We start from the raw sequence: 26,773 nt of genomic DNA, 5'->3' as shown, positions 1-26,773 counted from the left end.
CCTGGAGAAGAAATCTCTGTCAGTAATAGCCCCTGACCTGCAAGGTATCTATGGCATTCAGCCTGAAGCTTTAGCAGGTTACACTTTAAATCAGTGGAAATAATTGGGGGATGAGGGAGGAGAAAAACACTGGGGTAACATTTAAATCTTGTTTTATGCTCCCGGAAGCCCCAAACTTTTAGCAGACATAGCAATATAAACAAATAAAAGATGTTGGTTTCGGGATGGTGAAGCATCTCCCTCACTGTCTTTTGAAGCTGTAAAATACCTAATTTGCTATTAGTCCCTGATCCTGCCAGGCATGCTGAAATTGATGGGACTACTCATCTGCTTAAAGATAAGCATGTGCATATGTCTTTGTAGGAGCTGGGCCTCACCTGGTGCCTATTGAGCAAAGTATGCTGTTGCCAAATGTTGGCAGAGATCAAACCCAACTAGGTCTTTCTCGCTCACTTACAAAGTAAGTTGTGCCACATACATTCACCTGACTGAAGTCTCAAATTAAGAAAAAGCCATTTCTGAAAAGATGTTACTTCAACCATCTTCGAAAAAGAGGGAAAATCCACTCTCGTGAACTGCAAGGATGGATCCAAGGGCCCTCCACCAATAATGACTGGCCATACACCCCCAAACGGGTAATGGGCACAGGCAGCAAAAGCCCTGGAGCAAATTGCCATATACCCTGCTATTCAGCTGTGGAATGTAAGCCCCAGCAAGTTTCAAACTTGGATCTACAGATTTGCCAGACAGCAAATAAATGTCTCCATGCTAGCACCCAGTAGCAGCTGTAACAAACTCACACTCCACTACTCACTGCCTGCTGTGGACACGGACCACAGGGAGTCCTGCTTCAAGGGGCCTAACAGGCAGCAGCCTCCTGGCTCCTGATTGGCTCCCTGCCCTATATAAACCCAAGGGGCATTCCAGGAAGTGTCTAGGTAACAGTGCAGATCTTCTGTGTCTGCTATGACTACTCCTGCTCTTAAATGTGTGGCTTTGACCTGGGCTTGTTTTAGATCTTGTCTGCTGACCTTGGCCCTGAAACCTGATTTGGACTCTGATCCTTGGTATTGACCCGAGCCTGGAACTTGACTATGAACCTCTCTGAGACTCAGCCTCAGGTTTGACCCTGCTCTGACCATTGGTCTTGACTCTCCTTGTCAGGATCCTGACAGCAGAGATTGCTCAACTCAGTCTCACTCTCCTTTTCATAGTGCCAGATCCAAAGTACAAGGAAATCTATAAAATAACACTGTCATGGGCTTTGAATCAGGCCCACAGTAGCCAATCAGGTCAGGGGTTGCCACACATAGGAAAAGTTCAAGTCCATAATGAAAACTTAATGCAGTGATCTGGTTCTAAATGTTAAACTTTACACAACACTTTGGAAGATTTGTGGTTTCCCAAACCTTTCAGTCATTAGAATTCCTCATTACCAAGATTTAATTTTCTGCCTCCTTGTTTTTTTAGGTTCACTCTCCACTATAATACTAATGCGTGCTTTCAGGGTCAGGAAGTGTGAAAAATTGCTAATTTGCAAGTAAATGAAAGAGTGGCTTGTTTCCTCGAGTTTGGAAAGTTTGTTTCACCTCAAACCTTTTAATTGTATTCCCGGTAGGACTATTACAATGGCCTCTTATTTAAAGCAATGTAATTACTGCAGGTGGAGGTAAATTAAATATTGTAAAAATACTTACTGTGCTGCAGAGGCAAAGTCTGATATCTGGCTCTCTCCTGTCCCTTTCTGGCAGCTAGCATCTGAAGGAGCACTGATAAATTGCAGGATCTGCTTCCAGCCTCACTTTCAGCAGCCCCTGCACAAGGTGCAAAAGCTTTTTGTGCCCTTTCTATAGAGCTAGTAGGAAAACAGTGCTGTCCGTCCCCCCCCGTGCAAAATTCTGACTTCTCATTGAAAACTTTCAATGGGGAAAATGGAAACAAAATATTTTGAGCCAGATCACTCTGCCTGCACTTCCATGGTGACTTGCAAGAGTTTTAGGTGCCTCACATCTCCATTCTCCCCCGTGAGCTATGCTCTCTGACCCACCTACATATCCCTTAATACACCACAGCCTCCCCTGTTATTGACCCATTGTGGTTCATCATGGGAGATATTGTCTGTCTGGGGAGTCCAGCTCATAGGAGAATGGGGCCCTGACCTACAAATTCCATTGGGCTCAGGGGTGGCTCATGAGGGTGTGGTTTAAATGTTAAATGAGTCGAAGGAAACTGCTAGATTCAGGCATGTTTAAAACACTTAGTTTCAATCAAAGATATTCAGATAAAATACTTTAACATTTTCAAATCCAAAATTTCAATTGTTGGCCAAAACACCTTCTTTTTTGGCATTTTTGTTTTCTTTGACAGGAAATTGAATTTTTCTGCTGAAGCTAACACACACAAAAATTCATTTGGCCAAAGGCCCAATTTTCCATTGAAAAATGGTTTGAACACAAAATTTCTGAACAGCTCCACTTTCCTGTGCTTGTGCTCTTATGAAGGGATGAGCCACAGTCTGGCCCTGAATTAAGAAAGCCTTTTGATACTGACAGCATTGGAATTCTCCTAGTACCTAAGTACATTCTGCTGTGAGTATCCTGTATTATGGATACAGAATCACTATCAGACCCTTCACAAATACAGATACTCTAGCTCGGGTACATCTGCTTGAGCTGAAATCACACCCACTGGACAATATAGGCAATATAGACATACCCTTAGTGTTCAGTCACTTTTGAGCTATTTATATGTTGCTTTCAGGCAATAGACGTAAACCAGAAGTTTCAAAGTTTCATGATCCATTTTCCCCATAAGGAGGATATCTTAGAAAGGTGTAAGATGATCATAAACAGATCCATAGAAGACTAGTTTCTAGACTTTCTATTGAAGTTTCTGAAAACATTTTATAATAAAGGCAGCTACTTACCAAATGCATTATTTGAAACAAAATATTTCAGTGTGAAAACATTTTTTTTCTGTAGACAATTAGCCAATCTAGTTTGCAGGCTATTGTGCACAAATTATCTTAATTCTTCCATGTGGCTTCAAGATTTTCCTTCTGCTCTATATGAGGTACTCTTGCAGGGACAAAAGCTTCTACATTAGTGCTGTATGATGATAGGTACAACATCTCCCAGATTAAAGGAAAAAGAGATACTATTTTCATAAAACTAAAGATATCATTTTCATAGCGCTATAAGTAAATGTGGGTTTTCTGCTTAATATATACATATAATTATAATTATATAATTTATATAAATAATTACGACTATTTGTCTGAAGACTCAAAGGTTGTAGTACATCAGTTTATATTTGGAAGGTCATCTTCACAACCACAATGGGTGGAAGCTTTTATTTGTAAGAAAAACAAAATTCGCACAGGATAAAAGGTGATTGCTGCTCTCCTCCTCCTATTCGTGAAACGGAGTACAGGCAAGCATCTCTGATTTTGAGGGAAGGTGAAGAGTTTGCTCTGCTGATCCATTTGATCCTTCAAATGTTGACCTAGCATACTATATGGGACCATTTTCTTACTGATGTACATAACCATCTTCCATTATGAGTAAGAGCCCTATACTAGCTTCACTACTCTTGTGAGACTCCCACTGTAGTCATTATGGATATTTTGTAAACAGGGCAAAGGAAGTACAGGCCCATGACTCTCCCAGGGAGAATAATTCTATTTATTCTCATCTGACAAGGTTGCTTTGCCCCATACAGTAGTAAACAGATACAAGAATTAAATATGCAGGACTTAGCATAGAATTGACTGGACACCAACGGTATATCTATACTGCAGTCTTGGGATGTGATTCCATCTGGAGAATATATACCTGGGCTAGCTTTGATCTAGTTAGCCTGGGTACTGAAGCAGTGAAGGTGCGGCAGCATGGGCATCAGTGTGACCTGCCCCATGCTGAAACTGCTGCAGCTTCACGGACCTGAACTATCTCAATTACAGCTAGCTCAGGTATGTCTACTTGAGCTGAAATCACACCCTGTGATTGCAAAATAGACAGACCCTTACTTAGTGTTCAGTCACTTCTGTGCTAAATCCTGCATATTTAATTCTTGTACTTGTTTACTACTGTATGGTTCTCCTTATTTCCAGTACTCTAGGCCACTTTTAAAGTTCTCTTTTTTCCTAATAAAAATAGGTATAAATCATACACTCAGCTGTACAAAACATGCATATGAATGTTGTGATCCGGGTGTATCCCTAGCCTGAGAACAAGTACTTCTCTGCAAATTAAAGGGTATATCATGTCCTCAAACTCTTTGTACTGGGGCTCTGTAGAGAGAAACCTGCCAAATTAATTTGGCTTTTAGTGTTTCCTAATGCGTGTTTACAAACTCAGAAATTGAGTCAGTGAGCCAGCTGCTTGTTTCACTTTCATATCAGCCCTGTCACCATCATGTTAAAAAGCGAAGGCTGAAACGGGCTCTTGTTAGTTTAGTTAAATTAATTTTGAGCTGGAGTCTGATTCTACTTGTATGGGGGAGGGGAGAAGGACGGGGAAGACGGTGTGTGTGTGTGTGTGTGAATACATATACAGTTAGCCCTGAAAATGTCCATGCGAGCTATCTAGGATACTCATCTTTGTTGTCTACTGTGGAGCCCAGTCTTGCTCCCATTGTAGTTTTCTCTCTAACTTTGAGTCAAAACACTTATCTTATTTTCTTCAAAAACACAGAATGCTTCTCTTATCTTGACAGATTAACTACAATAAAATACTAGATTCCTTGCTTCATTCTAAAAGTAACCCTGTGAGTCATTTACTGTCGGTAGTACATGGGACAGAACAAACTTTTCACCATTATTGCATTGATATATCCCAGTAATTTGTATTCCTTTGTTAAGCACTGTGCTGAAGACACCTTTTCTCAGATGGTGAAAATTGGAGCAACTTCCAGTCTGCACCTTTACCTGGTGCTTTATCACATGCTAGGGTCCTATATATTCTGTGAGTCCATGAATGCCGAACTTGCTGTGGAGTCCACCACTTGCTGAGTATTTATGTCTACCATCTAAGCTGTCATTCAAAATTACATTTCTACCCGTGTTGTTGTGAAGAAAACCTTCCAAACATAAACAGAATGTAAACTGATGCAGAAATCTTTACCTAAGTCTTCAGACAGCCTGAAACATTCAAATGGGCACAGCTGCCACAAAAAAAGCAAGGGCCTTGCTGTAGAATTCAAGACCAGCTTGCTGTGGAGGACAGTCATCTTGTCAAACATGGTTCCCCAATTCTAGTAAATGATGTCCTGGGCAGTTACCACATCAACTCTTTGTGTGACTTAAAATGCTTTATTGGAGTGACTTGCCTCTGCCCTTCAGGATTCACAGTATTTTCCTTTTATAAAATCATTACAAATAGCAAGGTACTCTCTTGATATGTATCTGCCTGACATTGCTAGTAACTTCTGCACTGGAATTAAACTGAGAGGTCTGCTTTTGTTTCATAGTTTGTGGGATCATTCCTTTTTACATACAGTGTTATAGTTTCTCTACAGTCCACCTGCCCATGTTTCCAAGAGAGTTACTAGTATCTGTTAATATTCTAGTGGCTAAGGCACTGTCCTGAGGCCTGGGTTCTGTTCTAGGTTCTGCCCTTCACCTGCTGGGTGATCTTGGACAAGTCACTGTATCTCATTGCCTTCATTTCCCTAGCTGTAAAATGAGTATAATGATACTTCTTTCGTAAAGAGCTTTGAGATCTAATGATGAAAAGTGCTATATTAGAACTAGCTATTATTATTTTTAGAATGAGGTTAGTCCAGCATTCCATCTGCCACCACAGTTCGTTAGTCTTTTGCTCTGTATCGTTTCATATAAATAAAAGAGAACCTCTTCTGGCATGATTCAGATGCATCTTCGCACTTAGAGAAATAAGTCATTCCTCATTCTGGCATTTTTCTTTGACCTTTTTTAAACAATAAAATCCCCCTCCCCCCGGGCAACATTTCACCTCTTCTGTGGCTGTTAGTATATTATCCCGGCTGTATGCAGTAACTACTCATCTCCTTCTCTTCTCTAAGGAATGTCTACACTGCTCACTTCTCACGGGGGCATGTAGAGTACATACACAGCACCTCCCCGGCTCCAAGAGAGGGATAAATAGCAGTGTAGACAGTAAGGCTCTACTTAGGCAAGTAAAGACACACGGACCCTGCACAGCTCTCTATACTCCGAAGCAGTGTCTCTCCCCCATCCCCGTCTACACTGCTATTTTTAGCAGTATAGTGCCTCTCTGCCTTCCTGCTGCTGAAGCCTTTCCCTGCCTCAGTGAAAGACTCTGGCAGAAGGGAAACGGGGGAGAAAGGCTCCCTTTTGACGGTGGCCATGTACCCTACACCACCACCAGTGGTGTGCAGTGTAGGTGGAGCCTCAGTCGCTATAGTCTTTGGGTTGTTTCAAGGGACACAAGAGCACATTTCTTGTGATTTCTATTGGTATAGTCTGCAATGTTCTTTTCATTGTTTTTCTCCCTCTTCATTAATTACAATAACGTACTGACGTTTTGTAATCCTTCCAGTCACATGTACCTGACATTTGTATACTTCCCAAGAGTAACAGCCGCACATTCTGATCTAATCTGTACTGCATACACCATTATCACATTCTAATGTGGATATCTCTTTGTACTTTTTTAGTTATCTGTAGTGATGTCAGAAGCATAGGCCAGGGTCAATTACCAAGGCAGCTTTTATTCACTCCCAGTCCCTAAACCAAATACTTTGCCTTTTACCCACAGAGCAAAATCCCACATTTTTCCCTCTCCAATTTTAAGAATACAAAATCATAAACTGTGGCACGGGTTTTTAAAATGAAGTATCATTCTATATGGGCCACGTTACAATCCCTTTAATCTGGTTCACAGCCCCTTAGTTGCCTCATTAATTTCAGTGGCACAAGTCACAGAGTTGAGGTAGCATTCAGTGTGAGTAAAGACAGTCATTATGCAGTCAGTTAACCCCATGCTTAAGTGCTTTGCTGAACTGGGACCAGAATCTCAACGTGCTGGAGATGCAGCTACACCCACAGTCATCACTATTGCACATCATGTGGTTCTGCCAGGATGATGGACAGTCATCTGCATCCATATCTCAAACACCAAACTCCCACATTACCCCTTCTGTTAGTCTCTGCCTCCTGGGCCTTCATGAGGCTGATCATGTATCACCCAGCCTATGATGTCAAAGTGTGCAGCCACAGCTTTTATATCACAGATAAGAATTTTACACTGGGAATATCCAGATCCTCCTGAGAGCAGAAATCAGATTTAGCTACTCTTATAGTTGGCGGGGGGAGGGAGACAAAAGATATAGTCTCCCTGTCTATGAAGAGTACCTGAGACTTGCTCTCCCAGTCCTGGGAGATGCTTCAGGATATTTTCCTGTTATATAAGCTCCTTTCTGAATACATTTTATAGTAGGTCCTCATCCTCTATTGTGGTAGGGTCCTTGTTTGGTATCTCTTCTCCTTACTCCGCTTTCTCCTTTCTCACCTTTGTCTCTTTATTTTCCTTCTGATTTCATTTCATACAGATCAATAACATATTAACTAAATATTTTAAACCTACATTGCAATATGATCATGTATTCTTTACTTCTTCCCTTTCCCTCACCATCTAATGACAAACACCTTGGGCTGAGTCAAACATTGTCCATTTACTGGGCTAAATCCTCAGTTGGGGTAAATCACAGTAACTCCATGGACACCAACGGAAGATCTGGGCCTCTGTTTCTCTGTATACACTGGGTCCAATCTGCTCTTTGTATAACTTTGTGCTTTATATGTTTATGCAGTGGGCTAACCATTTGATTCACTGAATCCCTCTTCTTTGACCTACACATTTTTGTATGAGTTGCTGAGCCAACAGAGTCATTTTGAATCTTCAGGGCTGCAAACATTTTAAAAATATGTTAAATTATATCAGGGACATCAAAATTTTCCAAAAGTGGTAAATGGTAAAATGTTTAACAGCCTCTTTCTGTAATTGTTAGGTTTACTAGCATTCTTACTTGCCATGCACAGCAGTCAAATCCATTCCAACCGTTTCACATGCTTCTTTGACAGATTGCATAGGGCTCCATTTTATCTGTGTGACAAACTACATTTAAGTCCTATGTTGCTTGGTAGAATTATGACAGTGTTTAGAAATATGAAGTCAATTTGAAGTCTGGCAATATAATAATCTGATATTTATGGAGTCCTCTCACCCCCCACACTGAGCCCCTCCACACTTGGATCTTGGCTGGTTGAACCTGCCTGCCCCACACCTGGTGTGCTGGTGCAGAGAGGCAGGGCCCCAGGGTGCTTCTGGGGCAGGACCAGGCCTTGTGCTATGTCAGGGTTGGGTGCAGCCTCACCACTGAGTCTGTGTCCCTGGGGTGGGGAGGCTGCAGGGTGATCTCCCACCTTTGTGTGGCCTGTGGTCCCCACTGCCATGCTGGAGCCTCTGTATTTATTTATTGACAAATAAAACTTGCAGAATTTTGCAGAATTTTAAAATGTGTGCAGAATTTTTAATTTTTTGGCAAAGAATGCCCTCAGGAGTACAAACTTCAACAAGTTGCAAACAGATTTGCAAATTTTGGATGCTGTTACAAATTATTTGGAGACTGATGGTTTTATTAAAAATAATTAACTTAACAAATAATAGGAATGAAATCTGCCTGAGATGGATACCCCAGGAATGGAGACAGGTCTTGAGATTCTGCTGCTTTGAACTGGGAAAAGATGGGTTTTTTAGACTTAAAATATACTGGTATGGCTTTTTATTTTAAAATATCTAAAACCATAAGAGGCCCAAGTTTTCATCTATTGTATCTCCAAACTACCAACTGAGTTCAGTTACAGTTTTGGCTGTGCAGCAAATGGAGGATTAGGCCCAACATTTTATTTGAGAATAATTCTGATAATCCTTTAACTACATGATCAGATGTGAGATTTTAGAAAATAAAATGAGTGCATGAGTTAAGAGCCCAATCATAGTACCATGAAACAAAATAATGTTTGTCGGCTCATCCCAACAGTACAATGCCTCTATGGTTATACCTTTGAAAACAAGAAGCCTAAACATGCAGTCCTTATTCTGGCAACTCTTACAGGTTTAATTCAAACCCCCATTGAAATAAATGGAAAAACACCATGGGGAATTGCAAAATCTGGCCCAGTGTTAATTAAACTATATCTCACATGAATGTTGTTTTCTTTTGTCACTGTGTAATTAGTTTAAACGCCCAATGCACTGGAAGGAGAAATTATATAAACAAAATATATATTTTAAAAAGGCAGCTTACTGAAGTACTTCACTTCTTTAATATTAATCTTCTCCCCATGCTTATTGTGACTAAATTATCTTATGCTTAAATGTTACCAATCAATTCAAATCAATTTAGCCTGACTTTAATGGGGCTATTCATGGGTAAGGCTCTGTAGGATCTGGTCCCTAAATTGTAAGCTCTTTTGATCATGGACCCTCTTTCTCCCACTCCACTCCACCCGCCCCATCTCCTTCTAAAATACTATGCAAATCAGTGTCACTGTAGAGATAATATTCTGTGCATAGTCTTGGTAGTGGTTGTGGGAAGGTTAATTTGTTTTTACATTTAGTGTAAGGCTGCCATTTTTTTTCACATGAAAACTTCAGCATCTTCCATCGCCACCATCTCAGATTTTAGTGACATCTTGATTGTTTTTTCTTTCTAATCTTGTCTTGATTTTGACACCTCGAATAACAATTTGTTTGCAATATTCGAGATCCTATTGCTGTCTTATTTGTATCTGTTAATTATCTCGAGGCATTCTGTTAAATTTCTGCTTGTAGAAGGAACATATGGCATGAATTACTTTATACAATTCTGGAGTGAAAGAATGATGATAGTTAAGGTTGCCTAACACTTTCGATTCTAAGCATAGCTGGCTGGAGGAAGACAATTACATGGCATGGCAATTTTCAAGGTTTCTGCTAAGAGCCTTATCTCACTGAGTGCTGAGGACAGAGCTTCCTCTCCTGTGTCAATCTGCTTTATCCACTGGGGGAAGGTCCACTGGGTACCATGACATCAGGGGACAAGATTCTGTTCTGAACCTCTCCGGATGTGCATCTGGGATGTATGATAAAGGTGACTTTAAACCATGACCTCCCAGTTTGAGGTGGTCTTGAGCTGATGAACCCCAAGCGTAAGTGAAAGCAACCTTATGCCAGTCTTTTTACAGGGCTACCTCTTGGCTTCACTGCAGCCTAGAATTACTGGAGTGTGGAGCACTCTGCCCACTCCCGCTCTCTTCTCTGACATGCTGTTATACTGGGGACTATATGAGAGGAAGCACTGGTGCATGCAGCCCATATTCTGGGGAATGTTCCTGTGGGGTCCCACTCTGCCCCCATTACAGTAGGGCCTAGAATCTGGCCACAGATCTCTAATATGGCAGACCCAAGTTTGACTCACTTAGTCAAGCAGCCTTTCAGAATGGACATGCCATATCTCTATGCTTGGCTGTTTTGCCTGTAATTCTCACTCCCTCCCAGAGTCAAGAAAAGAGCCAAAGAGTCTTCAAGATTCTTGATTTCCAACATTCCTGTGCCATCTAGCAAAGAGCTGTGTAAGCCACTAGTAAAGCATCTGTGTCATCTCCCTCTAGTGGCTAATCCTCAGAAGATAATAGGCTACTGATGCCAGTTACTTCTGCTTGAGCTAAAAGAGAATGTGCTGTGGATCTAAAAGTCCTAGCTTCCAGTGCTTCTGATGACCAAAGCAAGAGGTCAACGTAATTGGATTTTTATTGCTTCACTTTGTTTTAAAAAATAAAGCTAGCTGTTACATTTTAAAATGTTAAAAGAATGTTAAGGGTACAAAGGAAAACAGCCAAGCCTTAGGAAATGCCAGAACTACGGTTGTCTGGGCAGCCTCAGTTCATCCCTTTAGTGTGTATCTGACATGAGCATTAAGTTACACTTGGGTTGGGGCTGGCTATGAGAAGCTGCCTTGTCCTTCCTCCTTTCCCCTGTGCTGGGCAAAATTTGGTGGTGAGGAGAATCTAGCTCATAGTGATGTACATAAATTGATTGCATGAGATTATACTGCAGCTACAAATGTTATAAGATTATACTGTGTAAAACAGGGGTCAGCAACCTTTGGCATGCGGCCCACCAGGGTAAGCCCCCTGGTGGGCCGGGCCGGTTTGTTTACCTGCTGTGTCCGCAGGTTCGGCCAATCATGGCTCCCACTGGCCGCAGTTCACCGCTTCAGGCCAATGGGGGCTGCGGGAAGCAGTGGCCAGCACGTCCCTCAGCCCGTGCCACTTCCCGCAGCCCCCATTGGCCTGGAGCGGCCAAACCTGCGGACGCAGCAGGTAAACAAACTGGCCCGGCCCTCCAGGGGGCTTACCCTGGCAAGCCGCATGCCAAACATTGCCAATCCCTGGTGTAAAACAATAGAAAACAGATTAGTTCTTGTTTGAATGTTCTACTCCCGACCTAAAGTATATGGAAAACATACCTTGATGAAAAAATGTACGATATTTAAGGTGTTTTCTGACTTGAGTCTGGACTAACAAATGATTTATATGAATACAGTATCAAGCAGCTACATTCACTACAATATGTAACCAAGTAGGAACTTTTGAGATGACTATGTCATTTATTAATAGAAAATAAAAGATTGCTCAGGTTTTTCTTGGGCACTGATTTACCAATATAAAGGCTAATCTACTAGTTTAACAAGTTATGTTTTAGTGAGCCATCCTCATATTTTGAACTTTAATGAATCCTTCTATTTAATGGAAGTTTCACCTGCAGTCTAAAAGATTACAAATGAGTCTCTTTTCCCTCATTTCCCGAACCTCACTTAAATCTTTCTGAGGTAATGGCTCATAAAAGGTTTTATGAGCAATTAAAAAAAAAAAGCCGTGCCTTCAGTTTTACAAAACAACTTTGCAACACATTGTATAAGAGTGGCCTGTAACAGTAACGTGAGGCAATCGCATAAAGGATCAAACTAAACATGGCATCCTGACGCTTTAAGACACACACGTGCATGCACAATGCTGTTCTGCCCTGGCCAATGTATAGAGTCAGCACTGAGCCTTTCCTCAGGTTGGCACTGAGGGATGGGGCACCTACCAGACAGAGGTTAGTTTGCTGCAGTGGGACAGGTTGGATTTGGAGCCGGGCCACAAAGCAGGCCTATACCTTTTAATATAATAACTGCATAAGATATGCATCAAACTTTGATGGAGGAAGGTATATAAGATTTGTTGCTGTGTTGTGTCTGTGTTAATGAATCATTAGCTTAACATCAGTGCAAAAATATTATCAACATACCTTTAGTGTAGTACAGAGTACACTTTGAATAGTACATGAGTTAAACAAAACTCATTTGAATGGTTTTGACACTGTATTCAGTACTAGTTGCATTATCGAGCATAATTCTTTTCTAAAACAAGCAATTAATTAATCCATGTTCAGACTTCTTAAGCAGTTACCTTATTATGCCACAATAATAAATCTTCACTGCTGTATGATTATTTTTTTTTCGCACAGCTTTCAGCAGGGGGAAAATGAATAGCTTCATTTCCACTTCCTTCTGTTTTAAAGAGTTTTCATAAAAATTTGTTTCATGTATTTGTGTTTTGCTGGTCTAGATAAATTACTAATTCCCCTCCCCTCTCTAGATATGATATAGAACTAGAGAATAAAATAAATATTAATAAAATCTTAACAAAATAGAAAGGTTACATATAGCAGTCCTGACACTCATTTAATGGACTAGATCCTTAGCCGGTGTAAATCGCTGGAGTTCCATTTAAATGTATGGATTTACACTGATTTATGCCAGCTGAGGATATTGCCCTAGATGGATGAATGGATGGATAGATAGATAGATAAAATTTCTTATTGAAGCCTATTAAATATGGATCTGTGCATTTATCTCACCCTGAGCAAGAGCAGTAACATTATTTTATCACTGTTACCAATGGAATAACATTACCACACCGTTCAGTTATTCAAAGTTCCCCATTGAGTGTTGACTTTAGTTATTTTCATAGCTTATTATTGCAATAACTGTCATTTCCAGTATATAATATTAAATTTCAAATTAGAGCTATTTGAGAATTTTCCATCAAAATGATTTTTCAACAGAAAATATAGTGTTTTTTTAAGTCAAAATTTTCTGCAAGACCTGACCTTAAAATGTTGTTTTGAGTAAGTTCAATATTAAACTGCACCTCCCTATGGTGCTGTTAGGAGTTATAATTCTCCTGTCTGGTGCTCTCATGTTCTCCTATGGACTGGGCTCCCTGGGCAGACTGCATCTCCCATGATGCACACAGTCATATGAACCCCATGATGTACGACTCAGCTTTGTCAGAGGGGAGACTGTATTGCATCATGCAGATGTAGTCCAGCCAGGGATTCCAGACCATAAAATAGAATGGAAGCATCATGCTTCCAAAATACAACTCCCATCAGGCAATGTAACAATATAGGGTGATTCAGTTTAATGTTGAACTGAGTTGAAATGAAATGTTTTGGACCAGTTGAACAAGTCAAAATGAAGAGTTTTGCCATTTCCAAATCTATTTTTTTAAAAACCGTTTGTTCGGAACCCAGGTGAAAAGAAATGTTGAAATATCAGAATTTCTATGGGATGGAAGTTATAATTTTCACTTAGGCCTACTTAATATAATAGAAATGTTTGAGACATTTACTTATGTTTTACATATCACATAAAGAATAGCAAGAAGGTGCATATTTATAATATACCTCATTGTATTATATTGGCTTATGTATCTATTACAACTGAAACATTTTATATATTGTGCCTTGATATGTGCCTTCTTAAAAAAAGATATGCCCATATCACTATGTATGAAACCAGTGACTAAAAGTGGCATTATTTCATAGAATATCAGGGTTGGAAGGTATCTCAGGAGGTCATTTAGTCCAACCCCCTCCTTAAAGCAGAGCCAATCCCCAGAAAGATTTTTGCCCCAAATGGTCCCTCTCAAGGATTGAACTCAGACCCCCCAGCTTAGCAGGTGAATGCTTAAACCACCAAGCTATCCCTCCTACTTTAGTTCTAGATAATAGGCAGGTCTATTCCCCAGCTACATATAACAGCTTTACATAATGTAGTTGAGCTCACATTGAATACAAACTAACAATCTGAAGTTTACTAGAAATGACACAATTAACATCTATTGAATCAATGCAACACAGTTTGACACAATACTGAACAGAAAATGGAATGCCCCTCTTTACACTGCTGAGTGGCTTTGGAGAAAATTCAAGATTTCTCTCATTTAAAATCCTCTCCGTGCTTCAGCTCTGCCAAATATCTCACATAAGCATGACCTTGTTCCCCACTGGCACTAACTTCATTGATCACATGGTCCAGTTCCATTGCTTCTAATTCTTAACTCTGTCTTACCCATGGATCCCCTTAAATCACATATTTGCCCCTCTGTATCACTAAAACTATTTTTACCAACATGACCAATTACTTTCTCCTCTCTTAATCAGAGGGTCTCTTCTTTATCCTCAAACTCTTGACATTGTCTTCTTCATTCCAGCTCCTCCAGAGTATTTCAGAACTCAAACATTTCTACATTGACACCATCTCTCTTCTTTCCCTCTCTGTTGGCATTCCACTGGGCTCTCACTTTGGACTGTTCCTCTTTCCTGTATACACATTCACCCAAGGGGAGCTCTCTGAAACTCATTTGGCTCTATACAAATGATTCTCGAATATAACTCTCTCCTACTGAACTCAACCCCTACCCCATCCCTACTAACTTCTATTTATTTAAAACCTTCCCCCTCCCTCCCTTCTTCATCACTGTAAAAGTTCTCACACCCTCCCCATCACTCAGGCACATACGAACAGCCATACTGGGTCAAATCAATGGTCCCTGTAGTCCAGTATCCTGTCTTCTGACAGTGGCCAATGCCAGATGCTTCAGAGAAAATGAACAGAACAGACAGTCACCAAGTGATCCATCTCCTGTTGTCCACTCCCAGATTCTGGCAAACAGAAGCTAGGGACACCAACAGCATGGGGTTGCATCCTTGACCATCCTGGCTAATAGCAATTGATGGACCTGTCCCACATGAATTTATCTACCTATTTTTTAACCCTTTTATAGTTTTGGCCTTCACAACATCCACTGCCAATGAGTTCCACAGGTTGAATACGCATTGTGTGAAGAAGTACTTCCTTTTATTTTTTAAACCTGCTGCCTATTGATTTCATTGGGTGACCCTGGTTCTTGTGTTATGTGAAGGAGAAAATAACACTTCTGTATTCACTTTCTCTACACCATTCAAGATTTTATAGACTTCTATCATATCCCCTCTTAGTCATCTCTTTTCCAAGCTCAAAAATCCCCGCCTTTTTAATCTCTCCTCATACAAAGTTATTCCATGCGCCTAATAAATTTGTATTGCCCTTCTCTATACCTTTTCCAATTCTAATATCTTTTTGTGAGATGGGGTGTCCAGAACTGTAGTTCTGGACACCCCACACCACAGATTTATATAGAGGCAATACAATATTTTCTGTCTTGTTAAGTATTCCTTTCCTAATGGTTCCTAACATTCTGTAATTTTTTTTTGACTGCCACTGCACATTGAGTGAATGTTATCAGAGATATATCCACAATGACTCTCTTTCTTGAGTAGTAACAGCTAATTTAGACCCCATCATTCTGTAGGTAGAATTGGGATTATGTTTTCCAATGTGCACTACTTTGCATTTATTGAATTTCATCTGCTATTTTGTTGCTCAGTCACTCAGTTTTGTGAGATTCCTTTGTAACTCTTAATTAAGTCCAAAGCAATCTTGAGTAATTTTGTATCATCTGCAAATTTTGCCACTTCACTGTTTCTCTGTTTTTCAAGATCATTTATGAATATGTTGCATAGCACTGGTCCCAGTACAGACCACTGGGGGACACAACTTCCCACTCCCTCCACCCCCAGATATAGGCTGATACCAAATCCTATTGCCTGTTCCTCTACAACATCTCCAAACAGTGATGCTGGAACATTTTTAATAGTGGGGGTCCTGAAAGCCAGCCCCCTTGCCCCTGCCCCACCCCCCCGAGCTGAGGCCGGGAGCAAAGCCTTGGGTGCGGAGTGGCAGCCAGGACCCCAGGCGCACAGGCAGTAACCGGTGCCCCAGGCGCATGGGGTGGTAGTCAGAGCCCCAGGGGTGCTGTAGCAGCCCCATGCACCTGTAGTTCCTGTGCCTGTGTCTCCAAAATGTGTTCTTTCCCCTCCATTCAAACTGCTGTCTTTTGCTGTCTGTTGGCCAGCTCTCAGCTCAATAACTTGAACTTCTCTTTGGCTTTGCTGTTACTTAATTTTCTTCCTTCCAGTCCACCCAAATACTGCTGCTAAAGTCATCTTCCCCCACTCCATTTCATATTCCCGTGATTTCCCCCTGTCTTCTGCATCAAATTCAAAGTTTTTGTTCTCATCTTTTAGGCTATGCACCATTTCAACATTGTCTACATCTCTGCTCATGTTTTCCTTCTTTCTCTCCCAACTAACTGTGCTCTTCTGAAGCCGCCTATTGAAATGTCCTCTATGTATCATTCTCCTCTTTAGATCTCCTTCCACGCTATCCATTTTATCCGGAACACCCATTGTTCTTTGAGCACTCAACGGAACCCCTTTACTCATTTAATCTCTTATTAAAATACACTTATTTCATGAGGCCTTTCCACAATAATTCCAGCAAAGAAACGGGGGGAAACAATAAAACCTGTCTTACCCCTCCTACTCCTCATTAAAAAATAACTTGCACCCCATTGACCATGAGCAAATGTACTGTTTGTCTGATCTGTTTACTGTTCTAACTCTATAACTTAGGTCCTGATCCAAAGTCAGCTGAAGTCAATGGAAAGACTCACTGACTTCAATAGACTTTCCATTGGATCAGTGTCTTATATTGTATATTTTGGTGCAGGGGCAGTCTTCTACATTTTGTGCAGTGACAGCCAGTGTGTCATTATTCAGATAATAATAAAAATGCTAGTTCCAGTCACAGCACGGCAATCTAAGTAGTTATGGCACATCTGCTATACAAATTACCGTAGGAAGAGACAGTGAACTTCAGAGAAATATGGAGATAAGATTGCTTAATGTGATACTATGGCTTAGCCCTCTGTTAGGCTGATATGCAAAATTCAGTCTGTGTTGCTCTGTTGTGGTAATAGTAATATCTGCCTCTTCCATGTTAGGGCTAAGTCCATTTTGTTTGCAAAACAGTCTGGCTCTATTTTTGATAGAAAACCACATTGGATAATTACTTATCTGAACCTTAGGGGTATATCATGTCCTCAGACTTTTGGATCCAGTGCTTCTTAGATATAAAACTGCCAAATTAATTTTGGCTTCAAAGGGTTTAGTAATGTATGTTTACAGAGTAAGAAATGGGGTCAATGTGCCAGACATTTGAGTATCTTTTTCATATGTCTTGACCACTTGAAAACAGAACATTTCATTAAACAGCAAGGGCTCCAGGCACATCACTGGTTTAAAAACTGAATTAAATTAACTTTCTGAGCTGGAATATGGCTCTATTTCCCTGCCCCTTCCTTGCCAACAAATCACCATATGAGAACATGGGGAAAATGTCAAGATGAAAGATGACCAGAGCCTAATCTGTCATTCTCCTTTTGCATTTGGAGTTCTAAAATACAGTATTGTTTTCTGACTATTTGTGTAAAACTCCTGTTTAAGCCAGTTTTTCCTTGTTGTACTTTTTATTGACTCCCACTCCTGACAATGAGAGAGAATCCATCTGAGGAGGGGAAAGGGGAGGAGGGAAAGCATCTCTTTTAGTAACTCTTGAGTGTCAAGGATAAGGGGATAAGGTTCCTTCCTCCCCTGCCTTCCCAGGCCTGAGTGAAGTCCTTCTTACTCTGTTCTTTCAAAGAGACAAATTCTGTTGTGCTTATTGAATACTACTGTACTCCACAAAGTCAAGGAGGTTACTTGTGGAGTAAAGTGCTTTTCAATATGAGTAAGGGTATCATACTTTGGCCCAGAAAAATGTATTTTTTACCTTTATCTCTGAATATCTCCAGATCCTCCATCCTCTAGATCATCTTCCTGGTGGCCTTTTCTTTACCTTTTGCATGTCTGTACTATTATTCTGCTCTTATAGGGTAGTCTTTTGTGTAGTACTACATCTGAAATTTCCTGTAGTTCAAGGATATGATTTAGTTGGGTAATAAGCTCCTGCCACTGTTTGGGAGAACCTTGCAAGGGAAATCGGTGACTTCTTGTCACCTTTGATAAATGTCCTTCCTGGAGCTGCACAAAAGACATAGACCCTGCCCCCAAAGGCATACAATTTAAAAAGGCAAAGGCAAAGACAGAGAATGGGCTTTGTGGAGAGGAACACAACATATAAGCAAAATTGATCAAAGTTTTTAACAGTGTATAGTGGCTCTTTAAGGCAAAGAGTAATGGAGATGGAGGTGGGCGATGGGGTCCAGGCCACCCCATTCCAACTAGCCTCAACTGAATGAATATCCTGGGGACAGCAGAGGCAGGTGTCGGGGGAGACGAAGTGGTCTTGGGGGAAGACTTAGTGTTGGTGAGAAGAGATTACTGTTTCTTTATGGGACAGAAGCCTTTTAGTGTAGTGTGGGGAAAGGTTTAGGGTGGTAGAGCTGTCACAGAGCCTGATGGCCAACCCCAAACACTCAAAAATCATGAGTCAGGCTCTCTGGAATTATAAGGTTACTTTCAAAATAATGAGCTTTTATTTAGTTTTAAAAATTGTCTTCTGGTTTCCAAGCCTTTATTGAGAAGCCTCTTGCCCCCAATGTTTATGTGGGCATTTAAGATTCAAAAGTCAACTTTAAATGCCTGTGAAAAAATGTGGGCATCCCGGTGGGCTTCTTCAAAGTGGACTTCACTTCTGTCCTAACTTCTATTCCTCACTCGCTCTCCTCCATTATCCGTGTTCTCAGCACCTGGCCTAAGTCTTCTATTTCTCTTTACCTCTCTCTCCCTATTTCTTATATTCCTCAGTCTCCCTCCCTGCACCTACACGCACCTTTCCCTGAGCCCCATTCCGATGCACAGCCTCAATCTCCTGCTACTCCCCTGACATTCCCTTGCATTCCATCAGCGGCCCATTTCACCTATTCATCCTTTCTTCTGCTCATCACATTCCCCTGTCTTCTCATTGTGTCCTTGCTAGAGCAATAACTATAGGGTGGCAGTCATCTTCCCTGAGGGTATATTGACTTCAGTCTCACTGATAACAGTAGGTGTTGGTGGTCATCTTACTAGGCGCAGCCTCACTTCCACATGTACAGGTGTAGGGAATGGTGACCAACTTGCCTGAGTTAGACCCATCAAAAATAATGGGACATAGTGGCCATTTTGAATACAAGAAAATTTGTAAGATGGAATCCTAGTGTATTGTTATGGCAGATAGCAGCAGCTGTTACTGTTGCACATAGCCATCCAAGTTCTTTTCCTTAATTTGTGAGCAAGTTTTGACTCTTAGGAAGACAGGGTTTTGTTCTGCACTATGCCAAGATTTTTTTGCAGAGGCAGGTATGGGAGACAAATAGCTATGCAAGCGGCAGGAAAATCTTCGCTATCCTTTGGTCTCTGATTAGTCAGTTCTTGAGGCAGAGTTGCTCACTTGGAACAGGGCTTTAGGCTGAGAATCCTGGAAGAAAAGATTGATTTGCCTGCAGTTTGATCACTTCATTTGTGTGTGTGTGTGTGTGTGTGTATGTGAGAGAGAGAGAGAGAGAATAAAGTCAGTTAAATGTAGTGTATACTCAGGATCTGTGTTAGTGATTTCTCCTCCACTGGGAAACCAACCTGCAAGGTCCTGGACATCTGCTATGACTCACAGAGGGGTTGGCAATACAGATGGGGAGAGTATAGGTATATTTCTTATCAATGTTAACTTTGATTGCCTTATTTTTTTTAAAGTAAAATACACTAGATTGCCCTCCTGCAGCATCATCACCTTTCATTCTCCACACACCCACATTTTCAGCTATAGTTCCAGTTACCTTATACCCCAAACCCTACATTTCCTTCCTTATCACAATGAACAGTATCTAAAAGGATGTTTTCAGATATCTAAAAGGATGTCATCAGGAGGAGGGAGAAAACTTGTTCACCTTAGCCTCTAATGATAGAACAAGAAGCAATGGGCTTAAACTGCAGGAAGGGAGACTTAGGTTGGACATTAGGAAAAAGTTCCTAACTGTCAGGGTGGTTAAACACTGGCATAAATTGCCTAGGGAGGTTGTGGAATCTCCATCTCTGGAGATATTTAAGAGTAGGTTAGATAAATGTCTATCAGGGATGGTCTAGACAGTATTTGGTCCTGCCATGAGGGCAGGAGACTGGACTCGATGACCTCTCGAGGTCCCTTCCAGTCCTAGAGTCTATGAATCTATAAACAGTCAACTCATAGGATAAATAACTGAAATAATTATTTAAATGCCTTAATCAGCTAGTTTCTTGTCTGCATGACTGAAGAAGTAGGTCTTAAGTAGCGATTTAAATTGTGAAAAGCCACTTTGGAAGCTTGATCCATGCATAGAGAATAGGGTAAGAGAGGTAGTTGTGGGAGAAGCAATCACAACTGGTAGGAAGGCTGACATAATTAGGGGTGGTAACAAAACAGGATTCAACACAAAAATAGACTAAGTATGATGGTCAATATGTATGGTTTGAAGATGATTGCCAGAAACTCTATGTAGTGGAGAAGGGAGAATCATTGCAAGTGTTCCAAGGGGACTAGGGATGACGGGATCAACATGATGGACCATGAGGAAGATTCTAGCAGTTACATTTTGTAAACACTGTACAGGGGGGGTGTTATGGGTGGCATGCAGGCCAGTGAGGAGAGTACAGTAATCTTAGAGCTTGATTAATTTCCTGTAAGCTTGGAAAATCTGGTATAGTTTGTACCTTTTGAATTGACTTTCCAACTTTGTGCATCATTGCTATCCGAGAAAGGAAATTCACTAAATATGCTAAACCTAGGGGGAATTTTTGTTAAATGTAAATTGGAGTATGGATTTCTAAAATATTTTATCTAGACTGATTATATGAATTCCAAATGTACAGTAGTTCTCTCTCTTACCTGCAAATTTTTTTGGTGCTTACAATTCCAGGATATGGATATTTTGAATAATGTTTTTCACCTTCTCCACTGACAATATGCACAGTGCTTTTGTTGGAAAATGTATGTATTTATCTATCACACACATCTACAAAAGGCAAGTAGTTTATTTAATAGTCTTGTAATTGAGAGGGAGGGTTTTTTTTCTTTAAAAGATATGTAGTTTTTTTGCTAGTTACAAATTTCTCAATATTCTAAACCTATAGAAGATTATAGTTGTCCCTTTTGCACACAGGAATCTTATTAGGTAGGGATTTCTATGCCTTGTTGAACTTTGATAATTAATAAAGTTTACCTTATTCTATTTTCTTCAAAAATGTTTTGAAAATTACAGTGGTATGTTTCTGAACCCCAAAATCATTTTATGCAGTAAAGGATCTAATATTTTCTTAGAGAGACAGGCTGGCCTGAAGAAGAGCTCTGTGCAAGCTCAAAAACTTGTCTCTTTCACCAGTAGAAGTTGGCCCAATAAAAGATATTATCTCACCCACCTTGTCTCTCTAATATCTTGGGAGCCACACAGCTACAACCTCACTGCAAGCATGATATTTTCTTGTCCATTCAGGTCAACATTTATTAAGAGATGACTAACATCCATTTTCCTGTTTATAGTATAAATTGAACATGTATATGCTGAACAATGCTAGAGTCAAACTAATTTTCTTAAGAACATTCATTAGATTAAAATTCATTCTTACATTTGTTTTAGATAATGGGCCAGCTTCTTCCAAGATCTCACAGAGAGATGTAAGTTTTTCATGAGTATTTACCACAGTAACCACATGACAGTATGGGAAAAACTACAGAGATTCCACTTTAATCAAGATAAAAAATATCGACTGTGGTGTTATAACTGCTGGCAAATGGCAATCAGCCTAAGTGTCCTAGGCCTTTGAAAGAGGACCCAGTATGTCTCAGATATCAAATTGCCAAATTATATCTGGCTTTCATTGACCTGGGTCTGGGTGGCCACATCCACTCATGCACAGAATCTAGTTTGAAAAAACATTAGTTTTCTTAACGCTGCTGATAAACTACCTGCCTTCAGTACACTGCATTTCAGCTTCAGGTGGCTGAATTTCCTTTCAATGACCAACAGCAGGGCAGGGGGCAGGCAGTTCACCATCTGATCGCCCATTTGACGTAGTGAGCTGCCGATGGCAATTTCCCTTCCCTTCTCTGTGGTCAGTAAAGGAGGGAAAGGGGTCTCTTCTATTCTGACACCAATTGTGGTGGTCAATGTGTCATAGTTACATTCTGTGAAATTTAGGTGCTCCTTGGTGTACCATTAGACAAAAGGGGAAATGCTGTCTGTTTTAAACTGTAATGAAAATAATAAATACTAAAGTATAACTATAGTGGTGGCTCCAGCTATCTATTTTAGCAGTAACAAAATGACATGATTATTTTTTTTGAAGAATACTTTGTGTTAGCGTCTGGAACACACAATCATTTGACACCTGGCAATGGCCCACTGCAGCAATGCAGACCCATTCACACGCTCCCCGAGAACAGGAAAAACAGCACATGCCACTATAGTATTACTATCACCAAGAACAGAACAGAAAAGAAATAGATTGTTGATCTGTTAATTGTTTTTATTAAAAGGTCATTAGATTTGATGATTAGCATGGAAAGAAGCAGAAACCAGAATTCTGGAGAGAGAGGAATTAATTATATTTTAAGGGTAGGGGACAAGATTTATATAAGGCCATATTCCTATTTGTAAAATTATACCAGCTGAGGCTCTGGCCTAAAGACTATATAAAATACAGCTGAATTACAATCAGAGAGAGGGAGGGGAAGGTGTTAATTGATCATTTGGGAAGATTTTATAGCTCCTTTAACCATTTACAAGTTAATATTTTATAGAGAGGGTGGCTAGGAAGGTCATAAAAAAACAAATGAAACTTTGTAGAAGGGCATTTTAACATATCTATATTTTGCCAGATTTTTATTAGAACTTTGTTTGTATAATATTAAATAACCCAATCTACTGTGCTTACATTGCATTCCACTCTTAACAACTTAAGAAAACAGTATCTTTTGTTATTTGGATTTAATCTGCACATCCTGTTTATACTTCCTTTTGGAAAACTCTTATTCAGTTGACCAATGTTAGCTTTTATAATTCCTGCTTTATTTTATGAGGTTTATGCAAGTGAAGCACTTTAACATGCTTCAACATGTACAGTATAAGAATAGTCACATTAATTATAGTAATCCTCCTTCCTACGTGCCAGAAAGATCGTTCTACTGTAAATAAATCAGTATGTCCTTGCACTGACTGTTCATTACTATATCAATATAATTTCCATTAGGAATGCTATCTTTCAGAGTTTTAAAATATGTCAGATGAATACATGTGATTTGGGCAGAAATGTGGCATGTATGAGCTCAGTTTATTAAATCTGTCTTTGCCTGATAGACTAATTTTCTATTTGTGTTATTGAATTACAAGAGACAATCCTTTGAAATCAATGGAATGTCAGCATATATACATTATTAGGCATAGTAAATTTACTCAGCAGCACAGAATGGGGGTAACTTGCCCAATGTACTAGGCCTATTTTGCATAAGTAAACTGGTTAAATAAAAGGAAGTGCTTAGCTGTTTAAGTTATGAGAGAAGGAAAAAAGTAGTTGGGCAATTCTTAAAAATCTATCTGCTCTCTAAAACATCCGTTACTCTAGCACCTAGGCATTAGATATAGATTCCACTTTAAAAAAAAAGGAACATTAAGGTTGCTAAGTGAAGCATCAAAATTAGAGAAATGCAGAATCTAAAGGTTGCTCATGCAACCTTAACTCTACCTTCTTATGCATATGCACTATCATATAGTCTTATATTACATTATCACATATTACTATTTCTGCCGCAGTTTCTGTAGCCAGTCTAAGGACTACTATACAACTTATGTCCCCAGGCACTCCCTAAAGTATTCTGCCTTGTGTAAGCAGAATGCCCCAGGCTACCTCTTCTTGGCCACTGCACAGCCACACCAAGTGCTCTTCCTGGGAACAAAGTTACAATTTGACCCACAATGTGTCAGGTCTTGTTCTGAGACCTTCATAATAAAAAGGCACATAGGGATCAGTTAGGAGTAGATTCAGAAACAGTCCACCTATGCTGTCCTTACTCGCACTGAGTGACACCTTACTACACAAGTTGTTTAAATGAAGACTGGCACAATAGGCCAAAAAATATTTTGGCCTGGATTCTGACACCCTACTCATACAGATTAACTCCTTACTGCATAAGCAGTCTCACTAGTTGCAGTGGGACTACTTTGGGAATAAATTGCCACTCATTCTGAATAAGCCTGTCAGAACCCAGCCCTTTGTTAAAAGAAGAGCTGATTAAAAATGAGAATTTCTGTCTGCTGAGTCCTATTTGGGCAGGACACTGTATCTTCCATGATGCACTATGTTCATGGGACTCCCCTGATGTCCCAGGTCAACTCATCCAGAGAATGCCAGGTCTATAGAGGAGAATGGGGGCATGAAGCACTTAAGCATGGGGCGCTGTGGCAGCTCAATGGCCAATGTCAAACTCAGCAGAAACAAAACTTTTATGTCACTTTTTTAAATGAAATGTTTCAGAACTTTCTATTCTACAAAAATAATTGATGTTTAGACTCGCAGGGCTGACAAGAGTGGGGGATGCTGGTACAACTTAAGGGGCCCGAAGGGTCCATCCTTGCTGGGGGGCCTGAAAAATTTTTTTCACTGGGACCCGAACCCGCTCTCGGCAGCCCTGTAGACTCGTTGCCTGTTTCAGGAAGGAAACAAATGTCTAAATATTGTAGTGGATGGACGTGCTAATTTTTTACTCATTCTGATGGGAAAGTAGCTTTAACCTTAATTATGGAGTATGCACTGTCTTAGATTGCATTTCCTTGTTTTCATGGGTTTGAATCATATCATTATGTTAATGTATCTTGTGTGGTTTTATTTCTAAGTTAATAATAAGCTACAATTATTAACATAATGATGAGACCTTTTAAAAATTGACGGGCAGCTGGTTAAGCTGCATAGTTTCTAGAAATAGAAACAATTAAAAATGGAAGTTACTAAATGTTTTGGGCCATATCCTCAGCTGGAGTAGTTGGCTCTGTTCTGATTGACACCAGCTGAGACTCTGGCAGAGTCTGCATTTATTTCCTTTCTTCTGTGCTGCTTTCTTTTCCTGTTCTGTTGTGTAAGCCATTATAGTTATAAGGTGTCTATCACAAACATTTCTGTCTGAAATGCCAGGAAGGAAGAGCACTAGCTATACTCCACATAAGCAATAAAATGTATATTGCTTGTGTGCTCTTTTGGTTTCCATGGAGGTATATATGTATTAAGGGTAAGGTTCTGAATAAAATGATCATTTTTCAGTTCCCATTTTTGATGTACCATAGCCCCGATCAAAAACAATTACGCCCACACTCATTAGCTTTTCACTGGATGGGAGTGAGGTGAGAAACAGAGGTCAGAGAAGAGGAAGTGGTGCCTGTCTAGATGGGAGACATGATCAAAGTCTTGACAAGGATACATCACAGACATCCTTTTAAAATGAATCAAGAGTGTTGATACTAAGAATTGAAAAATACTTATATTTTATAAGTATAATCATTTTATAAAACACTTAACGGCAATATAGGACTTTCCAGCTTCCAAGGTCTTTACAATCACTAATTAACTAACTCTCTAGTTCAAACAGCAATCATTTTGGGGAAGTTCTATGGCTCATGTTATGTGGGAGGTCAAACTAGCTGATTACAGTGGACCTTTCCTGCCTTACAATCTATTAATCTAAAATCTATGAAATCTCACAATAGCTCTGCAAAGCAGGTAAATATTATACCTATGTTTACAGTTAGGGAAGCTGAGGAATAGATTATAGTGAATAGTTTAAAGTCATAGATAAAGCTAGTTTCAGAACCAAGTCTGAGCTCGTATGCCTATTCTCTGAATCACTAAATTATGACCCCCCTCCCCCGTGTATATATATATAGTACTATATATATATATAGTAGGGAGGGTCATAATTTTGATATTTTAGATATATAGCCTCAAGACTAGTTTGGAATTTTTGCTCTTATCTCACCTGTACTGTGCTTGCACCAATAGACTCCATAATTAGTTTTCTCTGCTGTGGTACTTTTTATAAAGTACGTGCTTATTTTATTTCTCTTCTTTTTTTTCCCCACTCCCCTTTTCCCTATATTTCATTTCTGAAGTTCAAATAAGACACCTGTGCCTAATTTACAGGAGTCACACCACTTATCATTTGGAAGTATGCAGAAAAGCTTCTTGATATCTGCCTATACATATTTTTGACCCGCTGGTTTACTGGATTCTAAGTACTCATTCAGATTCCAAAAAATATACTGAGGTGGACTTTAAAGCAGAAGTTTTTTTGTTCAGTTCATAAATTGGTGAAGCGAAGACCTTTTCTCACTTAAGATTGTAAAATTCTTTGGCACATGTACATTTCATCTAAGGTGATGGTGGAGGGAGGGATTGTGGAAGTCATCCTGCACATATTAATGTCAAGAAATGCATTTTTTATGCCTCCCTTTTTGGAAACA

General features: G+C 40.0%; 1 long non-coding RNA gene across 1 annotated transcript in view; it reads left to right on the top strand.

Moving 5' to 3' along the window:
* The first annotated feature begins 951 nt into the window (after positions 1-951).
* Positions 952-26,773, top strand: part of LOC123366918 — a 35,602-nt gene continuing 9,780 nt past the window's right edge. The window contains exons 1-2 of the long non-coding RNA XR_006578225.1: positions 952-1,121; positions 21,905-21,942. This is a non-coding gene — a long non-coding RNA (uncharacterized LOC123366918). The remainder of the gene's footprint in view (positions 1,122-21,904; positions 21,943-26,773) is intronic.

Source organism: Mauremys mutica, chromosome 1, assembly GCF_020497125.1.
Source record: "Mauremys mutica isolate MM-2020 ecotype Southern chromosome 1, ASM2049712v1, whole genome shotgun sequence".
Classification (NCBI taxonomy): domain Eukaryota; kingdom Metazoa; phylum Chordata; order Testudines; family Geoemydidae; genus Mauremys; species Mauremys mutica.
This window is presented reverse-complemented; position numbering and strand designations above follow the sequence as displayed.